Source organism: Aegilops tauschii, chromosome 7, assembly GCF_002575655.3.
Source record: "Aegilops tauschii subsp. strangulata cultivar AL8/78 chromosome 7, Aet v6.0, whole genome shotgun sequence".
Lineage (NCBI taxonomy): Eukaryota > Viridiplantae > Streptophyta > Magnoliopsida > Poales > Poaceae > Aegilops > Aegilops tauschii.
This window is the reverse complement of record NC_053041.3, coordinates 302844582-302869045: the sequence shown is the minus strand read 5'-3', so window position 1 is coordinate 302869045 and position 24464 is coordinate 302844582. Positions and strand designations below refer to the sequence as shown.

The following is a 24464-nucleotide window of genomic DNA, read 5'->3' as shown; positions in this document are numbered from 1 at the left end:
GGCATGATGGATGCCATGGAGCCCCTTCCCCAGGAGACCGTCGGGCGCGAGCTAGACATGAAGGCGGCGGTGGAGATCGACGAGCACCAGCCATAGTAGTACTCTTTGTTTTGTTTAATTAAGAGCGCCAGTCTTTAATTTGTTAGAGTAATGTTTAGGTCAGTTAGCTCTGTTTAATTGCTGAACTTGCTCGATTAAGAAGTGTGGGTGTGCTGTAGTCTCCTTTGTGTACCCAAATTATGCAATGACGTGGATGACCACTGTAACCATGGAAATTTGAACCAAAACTTTTGGCGTTCAAACTCATCACACACGGGTGAAGCTATCTGAATCGTTTGTGATGTCCACATATTGTACACAGTTCTAAATAAGGGACCGTGTCTGATGACACTTTGCGCGCCAGTTTTTTGGCTGAAGCAATTCCAAATTTTCGGCTTCTGCCGAAATATCTACCTTCCCGCCCCTCCCCCTTACCAAAAGCCACATTTCCCCTCTTTCCGCCTTCCTTTCCAAGTTGAAACCTTCACTCCTTGCTTGCAGCACCGCCTCCTCGTCGGCGACCCTCCTTCACGCTGCTCGGCCTCGTCTATCCAGGCAGGTAATCCACACCCGACCCCCATCCTCCTCCTCCTTCCACATCCCACATGCCCCGACCGCCGGCGCGAGCATGACACCTTCCACCCAAATCACCGACCCCTCCACCAAATAAGCGCCGGCCTAAGCCATGGTAAACGCAGTATAGCCAGGATCTCAAGGAGCATTTGGCAGCGGAGAAGCAAATCGCGGCCGCACGCGCGGATGAGGTCGCGATGGCTGCCATTCGTACCGACCCCCAGATCTTGGAGGAGCACCTTGCAATTTTCTAGCTACGTCGGTTAAGCATGCTCGGTTTACCCGTTGCGTGTGCTGCTCGTGCCTTTCCTTCACAAATTCTAGTGAATTGTGCTATCTAATTTTACCATGCAATATGTTGCTCTAGTGTATATGTTCTATATGTCGTGTAGTGTGGTGCTCACTTATTAACTGTTTTGTTAATTAGTTGTCGTCTTCAGTTAACTGTTTGGTTCAATTCTGCAAATGTGATGTTCAATTCTTCAGGCTGCAATTTTGTATTGTCTTCCATGTGAGAAATAAATCAAATTTATCTTTACAAAATAAATGAGAAATGAATACAATTGCTATATTTCCAAGTTGTCAAGCATGCTTGGTTTGGTTATACATTGTGCAATGTGTGCTCGGTTAACGTTTGGTTCATTTGTGTTGTGGTGTTTAGTTAACTGTTTGGTTCAATTCTGCAATGTGAAGTTCAATAGTTGTGGGTGCATTCTGTTATTGTATACCATGTAAGGAATAAACTAAATTTGGCTGTAGTAAATACATGAGAAACAAATACAATTGCTACAATTGGCTGTTAGTTGACTGTTTGGTTAACTGTCTGATATTCTATTAGGAGTATGTTATATTGTGCAATGTGGTGCTCAGTTAATGTTTGGTTCATTTGTTGTGGTGTTTAGTTAACTGCTTGGTTCAATTCTGCAATGAGATGTCCAATTGTCGTGGGTAGAATTTTGTATTGTTGTGCATGTGAGGAATAAATCGAATTTGGCTGCACTTAATACATGAGAAACATATGCAAGTGCTATATTTCCTAGTTCTTAATTATGCTTGGTTTGGATAAATGGGTTTTCCGTGTGACTTGAATTAATCTGATGAATCTGCAATGTGCTTATCTTTCATCAACATATTTTACCGATAGCATGCGAACCCTTACTTAACCTGATGACTAACTACCTTATATGTGTTGCAGGGAAACAATGGGAAGCACTGAGGTTTACAATCGAGGTTAGCACGTGCATGGTCCTTTCTCTAATAGCACATTATTGTGCAATTGCAGGAACCATTCTAATATTTTGGTTTTTAACAATTTGGTCTTGCACATGTAGGTCCTGCTCTCAGAGGTTTGGACCCACTGTTCGACCCTTTTTGAATATGGGGAAATGAGTTGTCCATGAATATCAATCAAATCAAGAAACTCAGAAAGATTGTTAGGATAAAGAAATTAGCGACAAAAAACAACAAGATCTTTGTCTGCACAATGAAGAAGACATCAGTTCGCTACAAGATGGTACTAACTATTATACCTTGCCTTTTTTTATTCCTTTGCCCCATTTCCAATATAGAGAAGATATTTATGCACATCCTTGCTTTCAGGCCTTTCCAAAGCAGTTCACTGATGACTACCTCTCGAACCACCTCTATGGTCAGGAGGCGAGGAAGGTTTTCATACAACACCCACGGTTCAATATTGAAGTATTCCTGAAGAGGACGAAGGACGGACGGTCAATCATCCACATGCACTGGCCTAAAGTTGCAAAGACCTTCAACATGAATGAAAGCTCAATATTCTCCTTCCGCTTTCAGCAGTTTTCCAAATGAGATGCATCTGTCTATATACCGTCTATGATGCTAATTTTGAAAGGTTCTACATGTTGCATGTGGAACTTGGTGCTGGTGCAATTGTGTAATGGGGTAGCTGAGTGTTGAAGCTATATCATGTTGTACTCTGATGTATTTCAATTATGAAATTCTGCTTCCTTAATATGGGAATGAAATATATTGTGTGCTTAATATGAATTTCAATTAGATTAATAAATGGATTATTAATAATAGGGCAATTAGCCTGCTAATGGCGAATCAGCCTGCTAATTGGGTTTTGATATTGCAAACGGTTATTGAAAAAATACCGTGGGCGGTGACCTCAGCAACGCACACAGTTTCTAGGAATAAACCGTGTTAGATCAATGAACAATCACACACGACTTTCTCTTAAAAACTGTTTGCGTTAGACCACCTTGCGCAAACGTTTACCACATAAAACTGTGTGTGATGGACAGCCTTTGTCACACAGTTTCTTCTACGGACCGTGTGTCATACATTCAATAACGCAAACGATTTAACGGAAAAAATTGTGTGTGGTGTGCCTGTGAACGGAAACGTTTTCCTTGAAGCGACTGTGGGATGTACATACGAACGGAAACGTTTAGCGGGGACTGACTGTGTGGGATGTACTTGTGACCGGAAACAATTTCGCCTGTATAATTGTATTTTTTAGCTTTACTGTACGTATTTCTGTATTTGAGTGTTCGCCGGTCGCACACGACTTCATTTTGCCGAGCGTGTGTGCCAGGAGGGCATATCCCCGACGGTTTCTGGGTCATGTGGGAAGGACCCCCTATCGCCCACACTCACTTGGCGACGGTTCCAAATGCCGTCGCTGAAAGGGTTTAAAAACCGTTTGTTTAGGACCGACGCGTACCAGTGCATGATGAACGTACGAACTATGAGGAAGCGATGATGAGCCCAGATTCCGCAAAATGGCTTGAGGCCATGAAATCTGAGATAGGATCCATGTATGAGAACAAAGTATGGACTTTGGTTGACTTGCCCGATAATCAGCAAGTCATAGAGAATAAAATAGATCTTCAAGAGGAAGACGGACGCTGATAGTAGTGTTACTATCTACAAAGTTCGACTTGTCGAAAAGGGTTTTTGACAAGTTCAAGATGTTGACTATGATGAGATTTTCTTACTCGTATCAATGCTTAAAGTCTGTCCGAATCATGTTAGCAATTGCCACATCTATTTATATATAAAAAGTACTTGACGGTTAACCAGAAAAAATAAAATAAGCTAGAAATTATCATAACAATTAGACACATCTAACCGTTAATTTAATAGACTAAAAAAATCTATAACCACTAGATCAGATTTAATTTGAAAATTACCCACCATTGCCAGACCGTCCTTTCCTCACCTCTTACCTTTTCCTCTAAAAAAATTATATGCTATCAAGGTGAACGACCAGACAGCAAGAAACAAGCTAAAAAATCACAAGAAACCCTAGCTTGGCGACACCATCTTCATCGCCAAGCCACGCCATCTTCATCGCCATTGGCTTAGGGCACTACCACGCAACGATCCAGGCTTTCAGGAATTCAGGCTACGTCCTTCCTCCTCAGGTCTTTTTTTACGGATACAAACAAAAGCAAGACCCAAATAGAGAGGGCTGGCAGGCACATGTCGCCTCCTACATGGTGGCTCGCAGAACAATATGCAGCATGAGCAGCGGCCAAGACCAAGGTTGGTACGCTGATCGCTTCTCCCAAACTATCCAGCCCTACATCAATCATCTGCATGCATGTCCTTTACACCAATCTCACAATAATCTTACATATTCTTTACACCAATCTCACGACCCCAAAAACAAAACTCAAGATAGGTTGGACTCATATCCATCACATGCAACCTTACAGGATTTTTAGTTGCTGTTCTTGCAGTGGTGCAGCTATTATTCCAGATCAATATACACCACCATGATGGCTTTCCCTAAAAAAAGAGAAATTGGATCAATATTTAATCTAAAGATACAGTAAACACATAGGTTATGAATTGGTTGTTGTCATTTTAGGCTACTAACTGCCACCTCCCATATAACACTATGATAGTTTTTTATATCTATAAAGGATAGCCTGAAATATATACAAGCTTCCAATGACAAAGTTTACATGAAACAATTTTATTCGTGCTATGTTTATTACAGATCAATATATACCGCCATGATGGCTTTCCCTAAGAAAAAGGAACTCCCACGAGTGAGTACCCCAATTTCCTCGATTGCGTCATCGGCTCCATCGAGCGAGCAGACCACCTCCAGCAAGATATCATATAGAACTAAAATAAAGCTTAATCTTTTGTCAAAAGCAAGAGTAGAAACGATAGTACTGTTAGGAAAGCAACTTATCTTTATTGAGGCCCAAGGGGCATATATATATTACACATGACTTGAGGTGTAAGAAAACTAAACATAGACTAATAAGGACTCCTAAACCAATACTGATACTCCTTAACACCCCCCCTCAAGTGCAAAGCGTATGCAATAGCATTGCATTTGAAGAAGTGTAATACTAAAAAAAATGATAATCCAAATCCGCGTCTTGAGAGTGTCGTCGTAGCATGAAGAGTCTTCAAAACCTGTCGAGTCTCCAAGGGAGATAACAAAGAGATGGCACATCAGAGGAAGACACCACATCGATAGAAGATACAATAGAAGTATCAAGAGAAGATGGGTTGTCGAAAGAAGATGGCACATCAAGAGAAGAAGAAGCATTGCTTAAAGACTCATGGCCCATGAAAACCGACGGCGAAAGAAGCTCGGCGGCAAGAGAATGGGCTTAGATCAACAATGCAAAGAGAGGCCACAGAAATCCTATACAAAGGACAATGACCAGAAAAAGGCTGACGGACAGAGGTATGGACTCACATGACATGAGAAAACACAAAATATCAACGGATTTGATGGACGCAGCGGAAATTATACTAGAAACTAGGAAGCTAAAAAGCACACTGGACTAGATGTGATGTAAGAGACATTGGACTTCTTTTTAGAAGGAACAAACTTGCAATGACATATCATGCATCACCAAAACACACCAAAAACTAGGCTGCGCGCAGGGCGTAACAGCAAGCAGTAGCACCTAGCATCAGCAATGAGAGAACAGCGTCAACGCAGGCAAGCATGCAACAGCCAGTGTAGAGATAGCAGCAGCCACGCACACGGAAGCAAAAGCAGGAGAGGAACACGCCTGCATGGCTGCATGAGCGGACGCACGCGAGTGAGAAGCGGTTGCACACGGGAACACGAGTGCAGAAAGCAGCGACTGATGAATCGGGACGGTGGTCGTCACGCGGCGGCGACGGTCTTTGCGGAAGGGCCAATCGTCCTAGCGGTAGACTTGGAGAGCAGCCGATGGGGAGCGCAGCGGGCGTGGGAGACCTGCACGGGGGCGCCATTGACCGAGGCGGTGGCGATCTTCAGCGGCGCAAAATTGGATCTGCACGAGTTGCGCGTGCTAAAAAGATAAGGCTCTGATACCATGTTAGGAAAGCAACTTATCTTTATTGAAGGCCCAAGGGGCATATATATATTACACATGACTTGAGGTGTAAGAAAACTAAACATAGACTAATAAGGACTCCTAGACCAATACTAATACTCCTTAACAAGTACAACTTACGTCTTCAATTCAAGGTATGAACACACAATCAAATACTACCTCTGTAACTAAATATAAGATGTTTGACATAAGAAGTTTTTGCAGTTCACATATAAGACGTTTTAGTTACGGAGGTAGTAGCTTTTAATCATGTCCTAGGTTCCCCTTGTAATTTATAGTCATTATTGTACATCAACTTCGCATCCTCGATTGCAATCTTAACATATTCTTAGAGTTCAATTTTCTCAATAGCAACAACATAATCAGTAGTACAACCCATGACTTTAATTCAAGGTGTAACAACACAATCAAATAGCTTTTTTTAAGTTCAGATAAGGTCGTAAGATCCCCTTGAGATTTTTCAGTCGTGATTGTACATGAACTTGCCAGCCTGAATTGCAATCTTATTCTTCACTAAACATATGCTTTTATGGACTTGCATGTAACTACACCACTAGGTCAAAAGATACTCACAATATGTGTTTTCACATGAAGATTGGAACTTAACATCTGCTGGTCTTAGAAGTTGATCTTCTTTAATTCTACAACAAAAACAAAAATTTGTAAGCTGAAAAAACAATCAAAACCATAAATCTTCATAACCTTGAGCAGTACTCCATAACAATGTTACAATATCTCATCTTGTATTCAATAATATGTGCACTCTATTGTACAGGAAGAATCAAGGAAAATAAAAGGGAACCACATATAGCAAAAATGTGAGAAATCTGCCAAGGTGGTTAAAAGCACCAAATATGCAATACAATAAGCTGAGCCATTACTAACCATGAATCTTTACTAGATGGTATCACAAGAAAAATATTTAAGCTTGGATTTGTGATTCAAGTTAGGCACACGTGGGTTTGTGATTTAAGCTTGGACGGGAAAAAATATTTTAAATTACTATCTTATTGATGTGAATCCAGTCAATAAACACTTACAAGATACGAGAGGAGAAAGAAACTTCAATGCAAGAAAAAGAGACAACCTTCTATCATACATTGAGATGTGCCAGACTGCATAACTAAGCCGAAAGAACAACCTCTGAACCACGTGCAGTAAGAAAATCTTTACAAACTTATTTCCTTATGTGTATTATCATCCACTATCTTTACTTACTATTCCGAATTCAATTGTTAAACTTCCCTTATATCATGCACAGACGTAGTAAGGTGTACTGGAAGCAGCATTATACCTTTGCTTCTGCTTTGCAATTCAATTGTGCTACCCATGTGTTCCATTCTTTCCAAGCTTACACAAGTTTCTTCATTAACCCAGTGGATTTGAATATCTGATCTTACACAGTTTACCATTCACAAATGTTTATCATGCCCATCCACCTATGCATTTCCATATGATCTGCGGCTAATTTAAATATTGTATCAAATATAAAAAGGGTTACATTGGGTTCTGACTGTGCCTATCAATTATTTCTTTAACAAAAACATGATAACAAATTCCCATGCACTATGGCTTAACCAAGACAGGCAAAATCAGCATTGTTGGATTACGACAGGGAACCATATCATGTACATACATTAATCATATACTTTAACCACTACAGTCATAAATTGCACGTGTTGCAAAACAAATCTCTTATTTCTACTAAATGGAATTTATGTTTATGCAGGGCACGTAATTAAACAGAGATAGCTAGAGATGTAAGACAATATAGGAAAAGAAAAACACAAAGAAAGAGCAATGCAGAACCAGCGACACAAAAGAATTCAATAATCAGTCAGGTTGGTAAGACTAAGAGGTGAGCAACAAGAAAGTTCAATCAAGATCTACAGTTTGTACATTCATGAACCTGGTATTTCTTTATGCATGTGTACAGGACTAAAAGTAACACAAACTGTACAACATGAAAATCGAGGATAGAGGAAAAAAACTAAAGATATGTAAGTTCTATTAAGTTTGTTTTTTAGTACGAACAAGAACAACCAAACATTATGAATATATAAATGGATGCTAAATTCAGAATCTTGAAGAGGACATCAGAGAGGACCAATATGGAAATTCGGAAAGGCGTAAAACCAAGCTGCAAGTGTAAGTGATGTGGTGCAATTTTCTGGTACAAAGAAATAAGATAAAAGGGAGTCAACCGATCCTCACATTGTGAAGGCCTTAAAAATATGCTGGATAGAGATAATAGACTAGCAAAAACACTCAGAATGGCAAGGGATAAATTTGAAGAAGGTGACTATCACAACATGAGATTAAGATGACATCACATGCCATCTGCAACTAAAGATGCAGCCTTGATTATAAATGATACAACAGAATAGAAAAGGCCGGGATATCATTGTTCAGTACAAAGACTTGAGACCGAAAAGAATATGAGAGAACCATTCAAAATTCATGGCTATGCAGTATCCATTATCATTCCCCTACGGAGAAGACGGGTACAGAGGAAATATACATTACACACTAAAAGAAGGTGTAAAATGCAAGAGAAAGAATGTAACTATGTTGGAATACTATGAAAATCATATAAAACAATGTACCAACCAGTCGAAACACTTGTTGGTGTGTGAAAAGCTTAAATTGAAATTCAATGTGGATGCCCTTTCATACATTTTGCAGTACAAATAGACTGGATCGAATGACATCAAGGAAATCTAAGAACCGAATTATATGTTGCCTTGCAAGATGCAATAGAAATACAACGGCTGACCAGGTATGCTAGAGAGTACTACTGCCGTGTGCCATCCAACTTCACGGATAGCCCAAGATACAAAGCACAAACTACCAAGATGCTATGGCAATATGTTAGTGGGCTGGATACACAAACCAATTTCTGACATTCACAAGCAACATAGCTTCGCTGGAGGTTTGATCTATGCTACAGGAAGTAGGCCAAACAGCATCAGAAACACCTGATAGTGTTCCACATAAAGCTCAAGGAGTTCATGAGAAACGCAAGAGAAAGGAATACTTTGGAAAAACACTCCCAAGTAATAACCTACAGACTTGATCAAACCTATTATTGTTTTCTTTTCTATAGCAAATGAACTAACAACGAGGATGATGCGGTCAAGAACATAGTATACACAAGAATATTCTAAAGGTAGGAACTAAAAACACATTTACAAATGCTAACAACATTTTTAGATAACCATAAGTAGATGGAACAACACTGTCTTTTCTATGCTAATAACATGATATGGAGGAACGGCATGATCTACTACTCCCAGAAGTACTGGAAACATGCATCAACATTCGATAGAAAAAATTCAGTAATACCAATTGTCGACACTATATTATCTGATATTTGAAGCTTATTCTATTGTACAACACAACGGTGACAACATCCACGGATCGTTACCCTCCGTTCCAAAACAAGTGTTGTTGTTTTAGTTCAACTAAAACCAAGAAACTTATTCTAGAACGGAGGGAGTAGTTAATATGTAAATTACAATAGCACCTTTTTTCATATTCACTTATTAAAATCAATTCTATCTTTGGGAAATCGTAAAATTATAGCTAATCACAAATAAACAAATTACTAACTGTATTAAATTTGTTCAATATGAATGGGGGCGGGGGGCTCTGCCAATGCCAGTCCAACTACGAAAAAAGGTGGAGGGGGCATAAACAAATTTACATCTTTCACAAGTTCTAACTTACTACACATGCACATACACATGCAGAGAAATGATAAGAAACAAGAAAACAAATATGAGAAACGTAGGAGAAGGGAGAAGGGGGGACCTACAGGTAGAATAATGAGCCACTGAAGTCAGGCGGCAGGATGAAGACGACAAGCCAGGCTGCCTTGCTCGGGGACAATCAGTTCCTCACAATCGAGGTGGATCCAAGCTTGCTGCGGGAGACGAGATCCACGCTCACATCGCCTCGCCGACAACAAAGGCACTGTCAAGGTCGACAAGCTCGCATCGCGCAGCTTCTCATCGAGCCATACTAACCCTCCGTCGTCATTGACCGACCTGAGGGATCGAGGAGGCATACAGGGAGCCAAACAAGCCTCATCCAGTGTCCGCGTCGGTCAGCTGAACTGCAGAGTTGCGTGCAGGTGAGGACGAGCAAGGTCACAACAAGGAATCAAGAGGGGAAATTCAGGTGTTGTTGGGAATTAAATCCGCAGCGCTCAGGTGGAAGCAATTTTGTAGCGAGAGGATAGGAGATGGAAAGGGGATAAGGTAAGAGCTACGTGGGTTCTTCAAAAGAAAATAAGAGCTTCTTTTTAGGGGTAAAAAAGTAAGAGCTACGTGTGAGTGTGAGTGTGTGAAGGTGCGGGTGTGACTGTGAGAGAAGTGATCTATTTGGGCTTCCACCAGAAAAAAAGGTTGGTCTTGGTTTTTATCAATCATAGCAGAGCTTAATATATATTCTACACTTCCACTTCCTTTTGTTACTATAGCATGTATTTCTCAATGTCCTACTCTGAAATTGTTCGTCAGACAGTGCTTCATTCTGCGTAGCAAAGGGAACGAGCCTCAGCAGTTCTAGCTATGGAGGCGATCCTTCATTGGGAGAAACAGTTGTGACTGAGAAGCTTTAAAATTAATTGTATCTTCAGTTTTTTCAAGCAATTAAGTTATGCTGACGACATGGAAACCTTCAAGGACAAGCTACCTAAACAGTTTCTACCTGATTACTGAGCTAGACCATTATACTATGCGGACAGTTATTTCGTTGCAAGTTACCTCCCATAGCTTCAAAATATTGCACTTTGGTTGCATATTTGCTGCAAACAATGACACATGCACAAGGTAATACATTTAATAAGCAATGATAAAAGATAGTACACGAGCTGTAGTAGTTTGCTTTAGTACAGATGTTTTCGCACTACTTTGAAAATGGATGTGAGAAGGACACTGCTCCTAAATGAAAAATAATTACAGTACTGTTGCATGTAATCTTCAACTTTAGTACAAAATTGAGTCACTTATTTCGGGACGAAGAGAGTATATTATTATGAAGAAATATAAAAATATTGTAACGCCCGAGACCGACGCTCCAGAAGACTTCCAGCTATTCCGAGTTTTTGTCGTGTGATTTGTTTTGTGTGTTGCATTCATCATCACATCATTCGCATTGCATCGGCACTCCGTTGCCGTCATGTTTTAAAACTTGCATCCGCTTGTAGTTGCCGTGTCCCTCCTTGCTTTCGTTGACCGTTCCGAGACCAACCTTGTTATTCGTTTGCCCTCTTGCCTAAACCGGAGTCTCTCTATACAGTGCACAAACCCCCTTGTGTGCGCGTCCGAAGCTGTCCCGAACCCGAACCGGACTTTCGTTACCGTTGGGTCCGGATCATCCCCTAAGATCTATAATACATCTCCGTTTTCTTATTTAGGTTACCTAACCTATTTATTCTCGACCGCCCGTTTAAAATCATACGGATTAAACCCACTCTCTTTATCCTATATATAGACCAACCCCACCCAAATCAGTCCAAACCCTATTTTCTAGGGATCCTCCCCTGTCCAATCCCCGCCGCCACACTCCACCTTGTCGTCTCCCACCTCGGGATCCGTCTCGATCCCGCAGCCAATCCACAGCCTCTCCTTGATTTCAGCCATCGGCCAATCTCCATCGATCCCCTCCACAACCACCGAAGCCGCAACAGCTTCTCCTACTCCACCGCAGCCAGCCACCTCCCGCAGCCTCCCGCGGCACTCGATCCATTTTGGATCGAGGCAACACCCACGATCGAGCCCCATGCCGAGCTCCTCCTTCCTACCTTCGCCCAAGCACATCATGTTTCTCCTCGTCGCCCTCAACCCCGCGTCCCCGAGCACCTCATCGCCGTGCCCAGCCTCAACTGCCGCCTTGCACGCCTCCAACTCCGCCCCGAACGCCCGCAGAAGCTCCTCCTCCATGGACGTCAGGTCCCAGGGCCGTGCCTCTCCTCCTCCTCACCCCGTTTCCCCTGGTTCTCTCCCTCTAATCCCCACGCCGTTTTCGCCTGTAGGAACCGGCCCGGAGCTGCTCATCCGCCTCACCTCCCCCCTGGCTGCAAGCCATCGCCGGCCGGATCCTCCCCGAGCTCCAAGTCCCGCGCCTGCTGGCCCTGCCGCGAGTCCCAAGCGTCGCCTCCTTCTGTTCGAGTGAGGGAGACGGTGACGACTCTTCTGCATCGAGCTGCTCTGCCCGAGCGCTCGCGTTGACCCTCCTCTTGCCTCGTCAAGGCCCAACCCCAAGCCAGCCGGCCTGCATCCTCTTCCACCGACTGGGCCGAGCCCATGGGTGAGCTCCCCACAGCCCCTCCTCTCTGTTCAGCCCAGCTTGCACCAGTTTCAGCCCGTGGATGTTTTTTTTTCCTGGACGAATTTGCTAAATATCATGTGCATGGATATTTACAGAAAAATGCCATCATATTAAAGTGTTAATAAGTAATTATCCATGCATCCAAATTAAACATGTCATATATGCAAAATGATTAGAATTGCATCTAGTTTCATAATATGCTGCTTTCACCCCTGTTTAAAATGTTTAACTTGCTGTTTGTTTAATTTTGCATAAATGCCATGTTAAAATGCTTTATTTCATAACTAAATAACCGTAGCTCCATTTTAAATAAACTATATATGTAAATTGTCTAGAAAAATGCATAGATTAACTTGGTGCACTTTATTTTGCTATTTAACAACATTAAAATTGTGTTTATGGCAGAACAGTACCAAATCTAAAATATGCACATGGGGATTTTCCAGAATTGTTGTTTGTTGTTCCGGCCTCATTTAAACTTGCCTAGATAGGTAGTTTTCATATGCTTCACCCCTTGCCATGTTAATCAACATTTAATATTGTTGGGTACATAAACAAGAGCGAACTAAATAACATGAATGTGGTGTTTCGTCAATATGCAACTCGTTGCATATTGAGCTCCACTTAACTTGTAGTTTTGTTTGTTGCACTTTGCCATGCCATGCCTCTTTAAACCGGACATGCATCATACTTGATTGTGCATCATGCCATGTTTATGTGATGGTTGTTTACTATGTTGTTTGTTTCTTTCCGGGTTGCTTCTCTCGTTAGCTTCGGTTTCGTTCCGGAGTTGTGAGGATTCGTTCGACTACGTCCGTTTGTCTTCTTCATGGACTCGTTCTTCTTCCTAGCGGGATTTCAGGCAAGATGACCATACCCTCGAAATCACTTCTATCTTTGCTTTGCTAGATGTTCGCTCTATCGCTATGCTTGCGCTACCTACCACTTATTTATCATGCCTCCCATATTGCCATGTCAAGCCTCTAACCCACCTTTCCTAGCAAACCGTTGTTTGGCTAAGTTACCGCTTTTGCTCAGCCCTTCTTATAGCGTTGCTAGTTGCAGGTGAAGTTGAAGATTGCTCCATGTTGGAACATGTTTATGTTGGGATATCACAATATCTCTTATTTAATTAATGCATCTATATATTTGGTAAAGGGTGGAAGGCTCGGCCTTATGCCTGGTGTTTTGTTCCACTCTTGTCGCCCTAGTTTCCGTCATACTGGTGTTATGTTCCTTGAATTTGCGTTCCTTACGCGGTTGGGTGATTTATGGGACCCCCTTGACAGTTCGCTTTGAATAAAACTCCTCCAGCAAGGCCCAACCTTGGTTTTACCATTTGCCTACCTAAGCCTTTTTCCCTTGGGTTCTGCAGACTCAAGGTTCATCTTTATTTTAAACCCCCGGGCCAGTGCTCCTCTGAGTGTTGGTCCAACCCGTTAGTCGCCGGTGGCCACCAGGGGCAACTCTGGGCTCGCCTATCGGAAGCTTGGACAATCCGGTGTGCCCTGAGAACGAGATATGTGCAGCTCCTATCGGGATTTGTCGGCACATTCGGGCGGCTTTGCTGGTCTTGTTTTACCATTGTCGAAATGTCTTGTAAACCAGGATTTCGAGACTGATCGGGTCTTCCCGGGAGAAGGTTTATCCTTCGTTGACCGTGAGAGCTTATAATGGGCTAAGTTGGGACACCCCTGCAGGGTATAAACTTTCGAGAGCCGTGCCCGCGGTTATATGGCAGATGGGAATTTGTTAATATCCGGTTGTAGAGAACTTGACACTCGACTTAATTAAAATGCATCAACCGCGTGTTTAGCCGTGATGGTCTCTTTTCGGCGGAGTCCGGGAAGTGAACATGGTTTTGGGGTTATGTTTGACGTAAGTAGGAGTTCAGGATCACTTCTTGGTCATTACTAGTTGACGACCGTTCTGTTGCTCCTCTTCTCGCTCTTATTTGCGTATGTTAGCCACCATATATGCTTAGTGCTTGCTGCAACTCCACCTCACTACCTTCTCCTACCCATAAGCTTAAATAGTCTTGATCTCGCGGGTGTGAGATTGCTGAGTCCTCGTGACTCACAGATTCTACCAAAACAGTTGCAGGTGCCGAGGATACCAGTGCAAGTGATGCTACCGAACTCAAGTGGGAGTTCGACAAGGACCTTGGTCGTTACTATGTTTCGTTTCCTGATGATCAGTAGTGGAGCTCAGTTGGGACGATCGGGGATCTAGCAGTTGGGTTATCTTCTTTTCTTTTGGCTTTGACCGTAGTCGGTCTATGTGTGTACTCTGATTGATGTATGTTTTATTTAAGTATTGTGTGAAGTGGCGATTGTAAGCCAACTCTCTTTATCCCATTCTTGTTCATTACATGGGATTGTGTGAAGATGACCCTTCTTGCGACAAAACCTACAATGCGGTTATGCCTCTAAGTCGTGCCTCGACACGTGGGAGATATAGCCACATCGTGGGTGTTACAAGTTGGTAATCAGAGCCATCCCCGACTTAGGAGCCCCCTGCTTGATCGAATCGCTGGCGTTGTTGAGTCTAGAACAAAATGTTTTGAGTCTTAGGATTATATATATCGGAGAGTAGGATTCTTTTTACTCCTCAGTCCCTTCGTCGCTCTGGTGAGGCCCCCTGACGTAGAAGTTTTGACTTTCCTCTCCTCAAATTTCACAAAAAAAAATTAGGATCACGCGGGTATCTTGGAATCGTTCCGATGGTTTTGTGACGAGAACATTGTTCTTGGTGCCTCCTGAGATTTAGGGGTTGTGGCAGTGTCCCGGGGAGTTGAGCTCCGAGGTGTTGTCGTCACAATTTTATCGTTGCAGTTCTGGAATACCTGAGTTTCGCCGACATCGAAAATCTCTTTTATGCAGTTGTTGGTGAGATCACCTCGACGCCACCCAGTACTGGGGCGGGAGTTCGGGAGTATTGCCATAACTCGTATAACGGATGCTTTTCGAAGGTTGAGGTACACGATTTCTGAAGGTTTCTTGGTTATGTGTTGACGGATGGATACAGCTGGATCTAGGGATTGTTAGTTTGGGTGATATATTTTGTGTCACCAGATTGCATAACCAGAAAGTTTCGGGAGTTTATAAGTGGGAATTCTAGTAGCTCCTAGATTATCTTTCCAACACACACATGATACGATATGGGATCTACCATATGTTTGTTTCCGGCTTATTCTGCGAGCCAATCCTTTGTTTTGTTTTAAGTTATGGTATTGGAGTTGCTTCAATGTCAAGTGTTGATTCCATACCTTTTCCAAGTGGTGTTCTCATGTTTCTATGGGAGTGTTAATCCTTCTTGGTCATCAAGAGTGTCATCCCAATTCTTTTTCCAACCGGTGTGCTTCTCTTCAAGTGGATCCGATCATTTTCAACATTCGCAAGATCAATTCTAAGTTTTTTCTCAACGGTGTTCGTTTCATCCGTCCCAAATTGTCTTTGTTTTTCCCGCCCTCCCACCCTTTTTCTTCAAGGACTCAGATTTCTTAATCAAGTATCCTTTTTGTTGATGTGAAGTCTCTTCATTCTTTTCTTTCAATGTTCTTATCCGGTGATTTCCCATGAAGGTGCTAAGGAAGCTTCAAGTCTATTATTCTTCGTTCTTTTCTTCTCCGGTGGACTCAAGTCAAGCTTTCAGTGTTGATCGTATTATTTTCCTTGTTTCAAATGCTTTCTCATGTCGGTGCATCTCTTAATCATCCACCTCTTGCTATTCATGTTATCTGGAGTGCTGAAGATATCTCAGAAGATTCGCATTTCCATTCCCAATCCGTTCAAGCTACTCGAGGTTGTTATCTCTTTTGAGCCATTTAATTCAACCGGCGCAATCTTTCTTTTAACCATTCAACGGTGTATCTTTTGAGTGGGCCCTAACCCACAGGTCTTTTCCCAAGATCTTACCTGACTCTTCTAATTTTCCCGGAGCTTCTAAAATTCTTTTCAAAGTTTGACGTAAGAATGAATTATCATCAGTCAAATGTCTTTCTCCAAGATCTTTCAAATTCTTTTCATCGTTGGTTCAACCTTCCTAACTTTCATTCCGGAGTGCCTCAACAACTCATGGTGGTGTTTCTCATCGTCATTCTCAACATTTCAAGATCAAGGTAGAAGAATTTCTCTTGAATCTTGGTCCGTTCTCTTGAAGATTCATGGTTCTAACTTGTTGCCATCCTCTCAATTGTTTCCAATCGCGCAATTCTTTTCTTACCCATCCGGAGCATTTCAGAGTTGTTTTCATTTCTTGATCATCCAAAGGCCATCATTTCAGAAGATTTCTTCGTTCTAAGTTTTCAGCTTTGTTCTCCAATTATTCTAAATTGATGTCTCTTTGTTCATCTCCATATTCTCCCAGTGCATCGTTCAAGTATCCTCTAGTCAGCTCGTGATCTATTCGTTCTCATGTATCTAAATTCCCTCAAGTATTTTCGCGTGTTCTTTAATTCTTACGGTGTTTCGTCCTCTTTTCTTTAATTGTTTTCAATTCTCGCGGTGGTTCGTTCAAGATTTCTCTTCCTTCGTTGTCATATCAATTTATTCGTTGTTTCAATCCTACCGGTGGTTCGATGAAGACCTTCCCAAGTTTGCGCTATATCTCTCTTAATTCTTTCTCCAAGAATAAGTAGTATGCCAAATCCGTTGCTTGTCATCAATTTAAATTGGTGAAGGATATGCATAACGTAATTCTTATTATGGTTTCATCCAAGTGATCTAGTTTCTTCTTTCCAGAGTTGTTCGTCATGTCACATTTCTCGGTTCGAGAGGCTTCATCTTTTTCTTTTCCGGAGTTCCAAGCTTTCTGCATTATCTCGTCGCGAAGCTCCATCTAAATCATCGCAAGGCTTCACCTTGTGTTTTCAACTTCTCTCTCTTTCTATCATCCTGGTTTTACCGGAGTTCTTCATGGAAGGTTCACATGGTGCTTCGTCAAGGATTCCTTTCATTCTTCAATTGTTCTTCAAGATTTCTCTCGGAGTCAAGATCCGTCAAGTTATACTCTAAAATAAACATGGTGCTCAACACATGTTTGTTTTGAGGAGTTCAAGCATTCTTCATCTTGCATTCCGAAGTGCAATTCTTTCTCTCTTATCTTTTGAGGTGGTGTTATGTCATTCTTGATAATTTTCTTCATGTTTCATGATTCACAAGTTGTCAAGAATGAGATATTTAAACCCATCATATTTTCTTCGTCCATAAGTTGTTTCAACCCATAATAATCTCTTTGTTGGAGTTATCTTGGTATAGATTTCACTTAAAGCCTTCTCGAAGGAATGTTGCTAATTGTGGTGTCTATCAATGATCCAAGGTTTCTCCTATCCTCTCGGTGAGAGAAGTGTTCATCTCTTCGTTGATCTCAAGCAAGCAATTGTTTTTGTTAGTGGCAGAATTTCACCTCAAGTTTTGAGATGTCTCCATAAGCCCACGAAGACCATATCCTTTCGTTGTTGGTTTTCCAACAACTCCGTTCAATCCTTCTTTTTAAGGAGGCTCTTTCAAATTCAATTGTGATAGAAGTTGTTGTTCTCTTCTCTGTTCTCTTGATTCCACTCTTTCATTTGTCCCAAAGGCATTGTGATGTTTTCTTCGACCCATCATCTCATTTTGGAGATCATGTTATTTTCCTTGCTTATCCATTTAACCGGGGTGTTGTGTTTTCATTCGAGCTCTCTCATCTTATCAAGTTTTGCCTCCCTTCTCAACCGGAGTGCTGTCTGAAATCTTTCTGACCCATTGTGCCATTCTTTCAATAGTTCTGGAGGCAGTGTGTTGTTGATTTCATCAAATATCATCCCATCTTCTCAAGTTCATGTTAATTCCTTCCATTTTCTATCGGAGTGCTGTCCAAATTATGTCATTCTTGTTCCTTGTTTCTCTTTTCTACCGGTGTGCTTTCATATTCCTTTTGATCCATTAAGCTCTTGTTTCATATTCTTCAACGTACAAAGATTCTCGCAATGTTCCTTGTTCCTCTTTGATAACGGAGTGTTTTCAATCTCGTTCATCTCCCTTGTATTCTCTCTTTTCGTTCGTTCAATCTATGAAGGTTCATGGTTTCACTCGTTTGTCAAAGAAGCAACTTAGCTTTACCTCTGCTCTTCCTCTTCTGTTTCTCTCCGGTGCCATCCTAGATCTCGGGACGAGATCCTCTTGTAGTGGTGGAGTGTTGTAACGCCTCGAGACCGACGCTCCAGAAGACTTCCAGCTATTCCGAGTTTTTGTCGTGTGATTTGTTTTGTGTGTTGCATTCATCATCGCATCATTCGCATTGCATCGGCACTCCGTTGCCGTCATGTTTTAAAACTTGCATCCGCTCGTAGTTGCCGTGTCCCCCCTTGCTTTCGTTGACCGTTCCGAGACCAACCTTGTTATTCGTTTGCCCTCTTGCCTAAACCGGAGTCTCTCTATACAGTGCACAAACCCCCTTGTGTGCGCGTCCGAAGCTGTCCCGAACCCGAACCTGACTTTCGTTACCGTTGGGTCCGGATCATCCCCTAACATCTATAATACATCTCCGTTTTCTTATTTAGGTTACCTAACCTATTTATTCTCGACCGCCCGTTTACGATCATACGGACTAAACCCACTCTCTTTATCCTATATATAGACCAACCCCACCCAAATCAGTCCAAACCCTATTTTCTAGGGATCCTCCCCTGTCCAATCCCCGCCGCCACACTCCACCTTGTCGTCTCCCACCTCGGGATCCGTCTCGATCCCGCAGCCAATCCACAGCCTCTCCTCGATTTCAGCCATCGGCCAATCTCCATCGATCCCCTCCACAACCACCGAAGCCGCAGCAGCTTCTCCTACTCCACCGCAGCCAGCCACCTCCCGCAGCCTCCCGCGGCACTCGATCCATTTTGGATCGAGGCAACACCCACGATCGAGCCCCATGCCGAGCTCCTCCTTCCTACCTTCGCCCAAGCACATCCTGTTTCTCCTCATCGCCCTCAACCCCGCGTCCCCGAGCACCTCGTCGCCGTGCCCAGCCTCAACTACCGCCTTGCACGCCTCCAACTCCGCCCCGAACGCCCGCAGAAGCTCCTCCTCCATGGACGTCAGGTCCCAGGGCCGTGCCTCTCCTCCTCCTCACCCCGTTTCCCCTGGTTCTCTCCCTCTAATCCCCACGCTGTTTTCACCTGTAGGAACCGGCCCGGAGCTGCTCATCCGCCTCACCTCCCCCCTGGCTGCAAGCCACCGCCGGCCGGATCCTCCCCGAGCTCCAAGTCCCGCGCCTGCTGGCCCTGCCGCGAGTCCCCAGCGTCGCCTCCTTCTGTTCGAGTGAGGGAGACGGTGAGGACTCTTCTGCATCGAGCTGCTCTGCCCGAGCGCTCGCGTTGACCCTCCTCTTGCCTCGTCAAGGCCCAACCCCAAGCCAGCCGGCCTGCATCCTCTTCCACCGACTGGGCCGAGCCCATGGGTGAGCTCCCCACAGCCCCTCCTCTTTGTTCAACCCAGCTTGCACCAGTTTCAGTCCGTGGATGTTTTTTTTTCCTGGACGAATTTGCTAAATATCCTGTGCATGCATATTTACAGAAAAATGCCATCATATTAAAGTGTTAATAAGTAATTATCCATGCATCCAAATTAAACATGTCATATATGCAAAATGATTAGAATTGCATCTAGTTTCATAATATGCTGCTTTCACCCTTGTTTAAAATGTTTAACTTGCTGTTTGTTTAATTTTGCATAAATGCCATGTTAAAATGCTTTATTTCATAACTAAATAACCGTAGCTCCATTTTAAATAAACTATATATGTAAATTGTCTAGAAAAATGCATAGATTAACTTGGTGCACTTTATTTTGCTATTTAACAACATTAAAATTGTGTTTATGGCAGAACAGTACCAAATCTAAAATATGCACATGGGGATTTTCCGGAATTGTTGTTTGTTGTTTCGGCCTCATTTAAACTTGCCTAGATAGGTAGTTTTCATATGCTTCACCCCTTGCCATGTTAATTAACATTTAATATTGTTGGGTACATAAACAAGAGCGAACTAAATAACATGAATGTGGTGTTTCGTCAATATGCAACTCGTTGCATATTGAGCTCCACTTAACTTGTAGTTTTGTTTGTTGCACTTTGCCATGCCATGCCTCTTTAAACCGGACATGCATCATACTTGATTGTGCATCATGCCATGTTTATGTGATGGTTGTTTACTATGTTGTTTGTTTCTTTCCGGGTTGCTTCTCTCGTTAGCTTCGGTTTCATTCCGGAGTTGTGAGGATTCGTTCGACTACGTCCGTTTGTCTTCTTCATGGACTCGTTCTTCTTCCTAGCGGGATTTCAGGCAAGATGACCATACCCTCGAAATCACTTCTATCTTTGCTTTGCTAGATGTTCGCTCTATCGCTATGCTTGCGCTACCTACCACTTGTTTATCATGCCTCCCATATTGCCATGTCAAGCCTCTAACCCACCTTTCCTAGCAAACCGTTGTTTGGCTAAGTTACCGCTTTTGCTCAGCCCTTCTTATAGCGTTGCTAGTTGCAGGTGAAGTTGAAGATTACTCCATGTTGGAACATGTTTATGTTGGGATATCACAATATCTCTTATTTAATTAATGCATCTATATATTTGGTAAAGGGTGGAAGGCTCGGCCTTATGCCTGGTGTTTTGTTCCACTCTTGTCACCCTAGTTTCCGTCATACTGGTGTTATGTTCCTTCATTTTTGCGTTCCTTACGCGGTTGGGTGATTTATGGGACCCCCTTGACAGTTCGCTTTGAATAAAACTCCTCCAGCAAGGCCCAACCTTGGTTTTACCATTTGCCTACCTAAGCCTTTTTCCCTTGGGTTCTGCAGACTCAAGGGTCATCTTTATTTTAAACCCTCGGGCCAGTGCTCCTCTGAGTGTTGGTCCAACCCGTTAGTCGCCGGTGGCCACCAGGGGCAACTCTGGGCTCGCTTATCGGAAGCTTGGACAATCCGGTGTGCCCTGAGAACGAGATATGTGCAGCTCCTATCGGGATTTGTCGGCACATTCGGGCGGCTTTGTTGGTCTTGTTTTACCATTGTCGAAATGTCTTGTAAACCAGGATTCCGAGACAGATCGGGTCTTCCAGGGAGAAGGTTTATCCTTCGTTGACCGTGAGAGCTTATAATGGGCTAAGTTGGGACACCCCTGCAGGGTATAAACTTTCGAGAGCCGTGCCCGCGGTTATGTGGCAGATGGGAATTTGTTAATATCCGGTTGTAGAGAACTTGACACTCGACTTAATTAAAACGCATCAACCGCGTGTGTAGCCGTGATGGTCTCTTTTCGGCGGAGTCCGGGAAGTGAAACGGTTTTGGGGTTATGTTTGACGTAAGTAGGAGTTCAGGATCACTTCTTGGTCATTACCAGTTGACAACCGTTCTGTTGCTCCTCTTCTCGCTCTTATTTGCGTATGTTAGCCACCATATATGCTTAGTGCTTGCTGCAACTCCACCTCACTACCTTCTCCTACCCATAAGCTTAAATAGTCTTGATCTCGCGAGTGTGAGATTGCTGAGTCCTCGTGACTCACAGATTCTACCAAAACAGTTGCAGGTGCCGAGGATACCAGTGCAAGTGATGCTACCGAACTCAAGTGGGAGTTCGACGAGGACCTTGGTCGCTACTATGTTTCGTTTCCTGATGATCAGTAGTGGAGCCCAGTTGGGACGATCGGGGATCTAGCAGTTGGGTTATCTTCTTTTCTTTTGGCTTTGACCGTAGTCGGTCTATGTGTGTAATCTGATTGATGTATGTTTTATTTAAGTATTGTGTGAAGTGGCGATTGTAAGCCAACTCTCTTTATCCCATTCTTGTTCATTACATGGGATTGTGTGAATATGACCCTTCTTGCGACAAAACCTACAATGCGGTTATGCCTCTAAGTTGTGCCTCGACACATGGGAGATATAGCCGCATCTCATATAAAAGTATAATTACATGTCAAGCCATCACAAACTATCAAGATGGTCTTGCAACCGCATCCGGCCTAGAGCGAGGTGCTCCCAAAAAAATTGGTGAGGAAGTTCATGCCTAATAATTTTTTTCAAACATGAAAGAAAAATTCTTCATATAATCAAAACCACCAAAGAAATGTCTAAGGATAAAATCATGTTTACAACCACCACTTGACGAACAAACGATAAAAATGTCATATACTTACTTTATTAGTTAATTAAACTTTGTAAGTACTAGTCTGCGCATCGAGTGGGCCACTTTCCTAGTTTCATGAAATCTGGCAAATGGATGTCAAAAATTACATTCCTTAATGGATTTCTTAAAGAAGAGTTGTATATTATGCAACAAGAAGGTTTTGTCAATCCTAAAGGCGCTAACAAAGTGTGCAAGCTCCAGCGATCCATCTATGGACTGGTGCAAGCATCTCGGAGTAGGAATATACGCTTTGATAAGGTGATCAAAGCATATGGTTTTATACAGACTTGCGGTGAAGCCTGTATTTACAAGAAAGTGAGTGGGAGCACTACAACCTTTCTGATAAGTATATGCGAATGACATATTGTTGATCGGAAATGATGTAGAATTTTCTAGAAAGCATAAAGGAGTGTTTGAAAGGAGTTTTTCAAAGAAAGACCTCGGTGAAGCTGCTTACATATTGGGCATCAAAATCTATATTGATAGATCAAGACGCTTGATAAGATTTTCAATGAGTACATACCTTGACAAGATTTTTGAAATAGTTCAAAATGGAATAGTCAAAGAAGGAGTTCTTGCATGTATTGCAAGGTGTAAAGTTGAGTAAGACTCAAAACACGACCACGACAGAAAATAGAAAGAGAATGAAAGTCATTCCCTATGCCTCAGCCATAGGTTCTATAAAGTATGCTATGATGTGTACCAAACCTATTTGTGTACCTTGCCATGAGTTTGGCAAGGGGGTACGATATTGATCCAGAAGTGGATCACTTGACAACGGTCAAAATTATCCGTAGAAGACTAAAGGAGATATTTCTCGGTTATGGAGGTGACAAAGAGTTCGTCGTAAAGAGTTACGCCGATGCAAGCTTTTACACCGATCCGGATGACTCTGAGTCTCAATCTGGATACATATTGAAGTGGGAGCAATTAGCTAGAGTAGCTCCATGCAGAGCATTGTAGACATAGAAAATTTGCAATATACATACGGCTCTGAATGTGACAGACCCATTGACTAAACTTCTCTCACAAGCAAAACATGATCACACCTTAGTACTCTTTGGGTGTTAATCACATAGCGATGTGAACTAGATTATTGACTCTAGTAAAACCCTTTGGGTATTAGTCACATGGCGATGTGAACTAATCACATGGTGATGTGAACTATTGGTGTTAAATCACATGGCGATGTGAACTAGATTATTGACTCTAGTGCAAGTCGGAGACTGAAGGAAATATGCCCTAGAGGCAATAATAAAGTTGTTATTTATATTTCCTTATATCATGATAAATGTTTATTATTCATGCTAGAATTGTATTAACCGGAAACTTAGTACATGTGTGAATACATAGACAAAACAGAGTGTCCCTAGTATGCCTCTACTTGACTAGCTCGTTAATCAAAGATGGTTATGTTTCCTGACCATAGACATGTGTTGTCATTTGATGAGCGGGATCACATCATTAGAGAATGATGTGATGGACAAGACCCATCCGTTAGCTTAGCATAATGATCGTTTAGTTTTATTGCTATTGCTTTCATCATGACTTATACATGTTCCTCTAACTATGAGATTATGCAACTCCTGAATACCGGAGGAACACCTTGTGTGCTATCAAACGTCACAACGTAACTGGGTGATTATGAAGATGCTCTAAAGATGTCTCCGAAGGTGTTTGTTGGGTTGGCATAGATCGAGATTAGGATTTGTCACTCCGTGTATCGGAGAGGTATCTCTGGGCCCTCTCGGTAATGCACATCACTATAAGCCTTGCAAGCAATGTGACTAATGAGTTAGTCACGGGATGATGCATTACGGAACGAGTAAAGAGACTTGCCAGTAACGAGATTAAACTAGGTATGATGATACCGATGATCGAATCTCGGGCAAGTAACATACCGATGACAAAGGGAACAACATATGCTGTTATGCTGTTTGACCGATAAAGATATTCATAGAATATGTAGGAGCCAATATGAGCATTCAGGTTCCGCTATTGGTTATTGACCGGAGATGT

The 24464-nt window shown here is 42.5% G+C and overlaps 1 long non-coding RNA gene across 2 annotated transcripts; it reads right to left on the bottom strand.

The window, feature by feature from the left end:
* Positions 1–3720: 3720 nt before the first annotated feature.
* LOC109771966 (uncharacterized) lies at positions 3721–10318 on the bottom strand. Of its 2 annotated transcripts, none has more exons than XR_005763798.3 (3): positions 9772–10318; positions 6528–6595; positions 3721–4386 (listed from the first exon to the last, which is right to left on the bottom strand). It is a non-coding gene; the product is annotated as an uncharacterized lncRNA (long non-coding RNA). The 2 variants fall into 2 exon arrangements; XR_002234992.4 differs by lacking the exon at positions 3721–4386 and adding an exon at positions 4783–5891.
* Positions 10319–24464: the final 14146 nt, after the last annotated feature.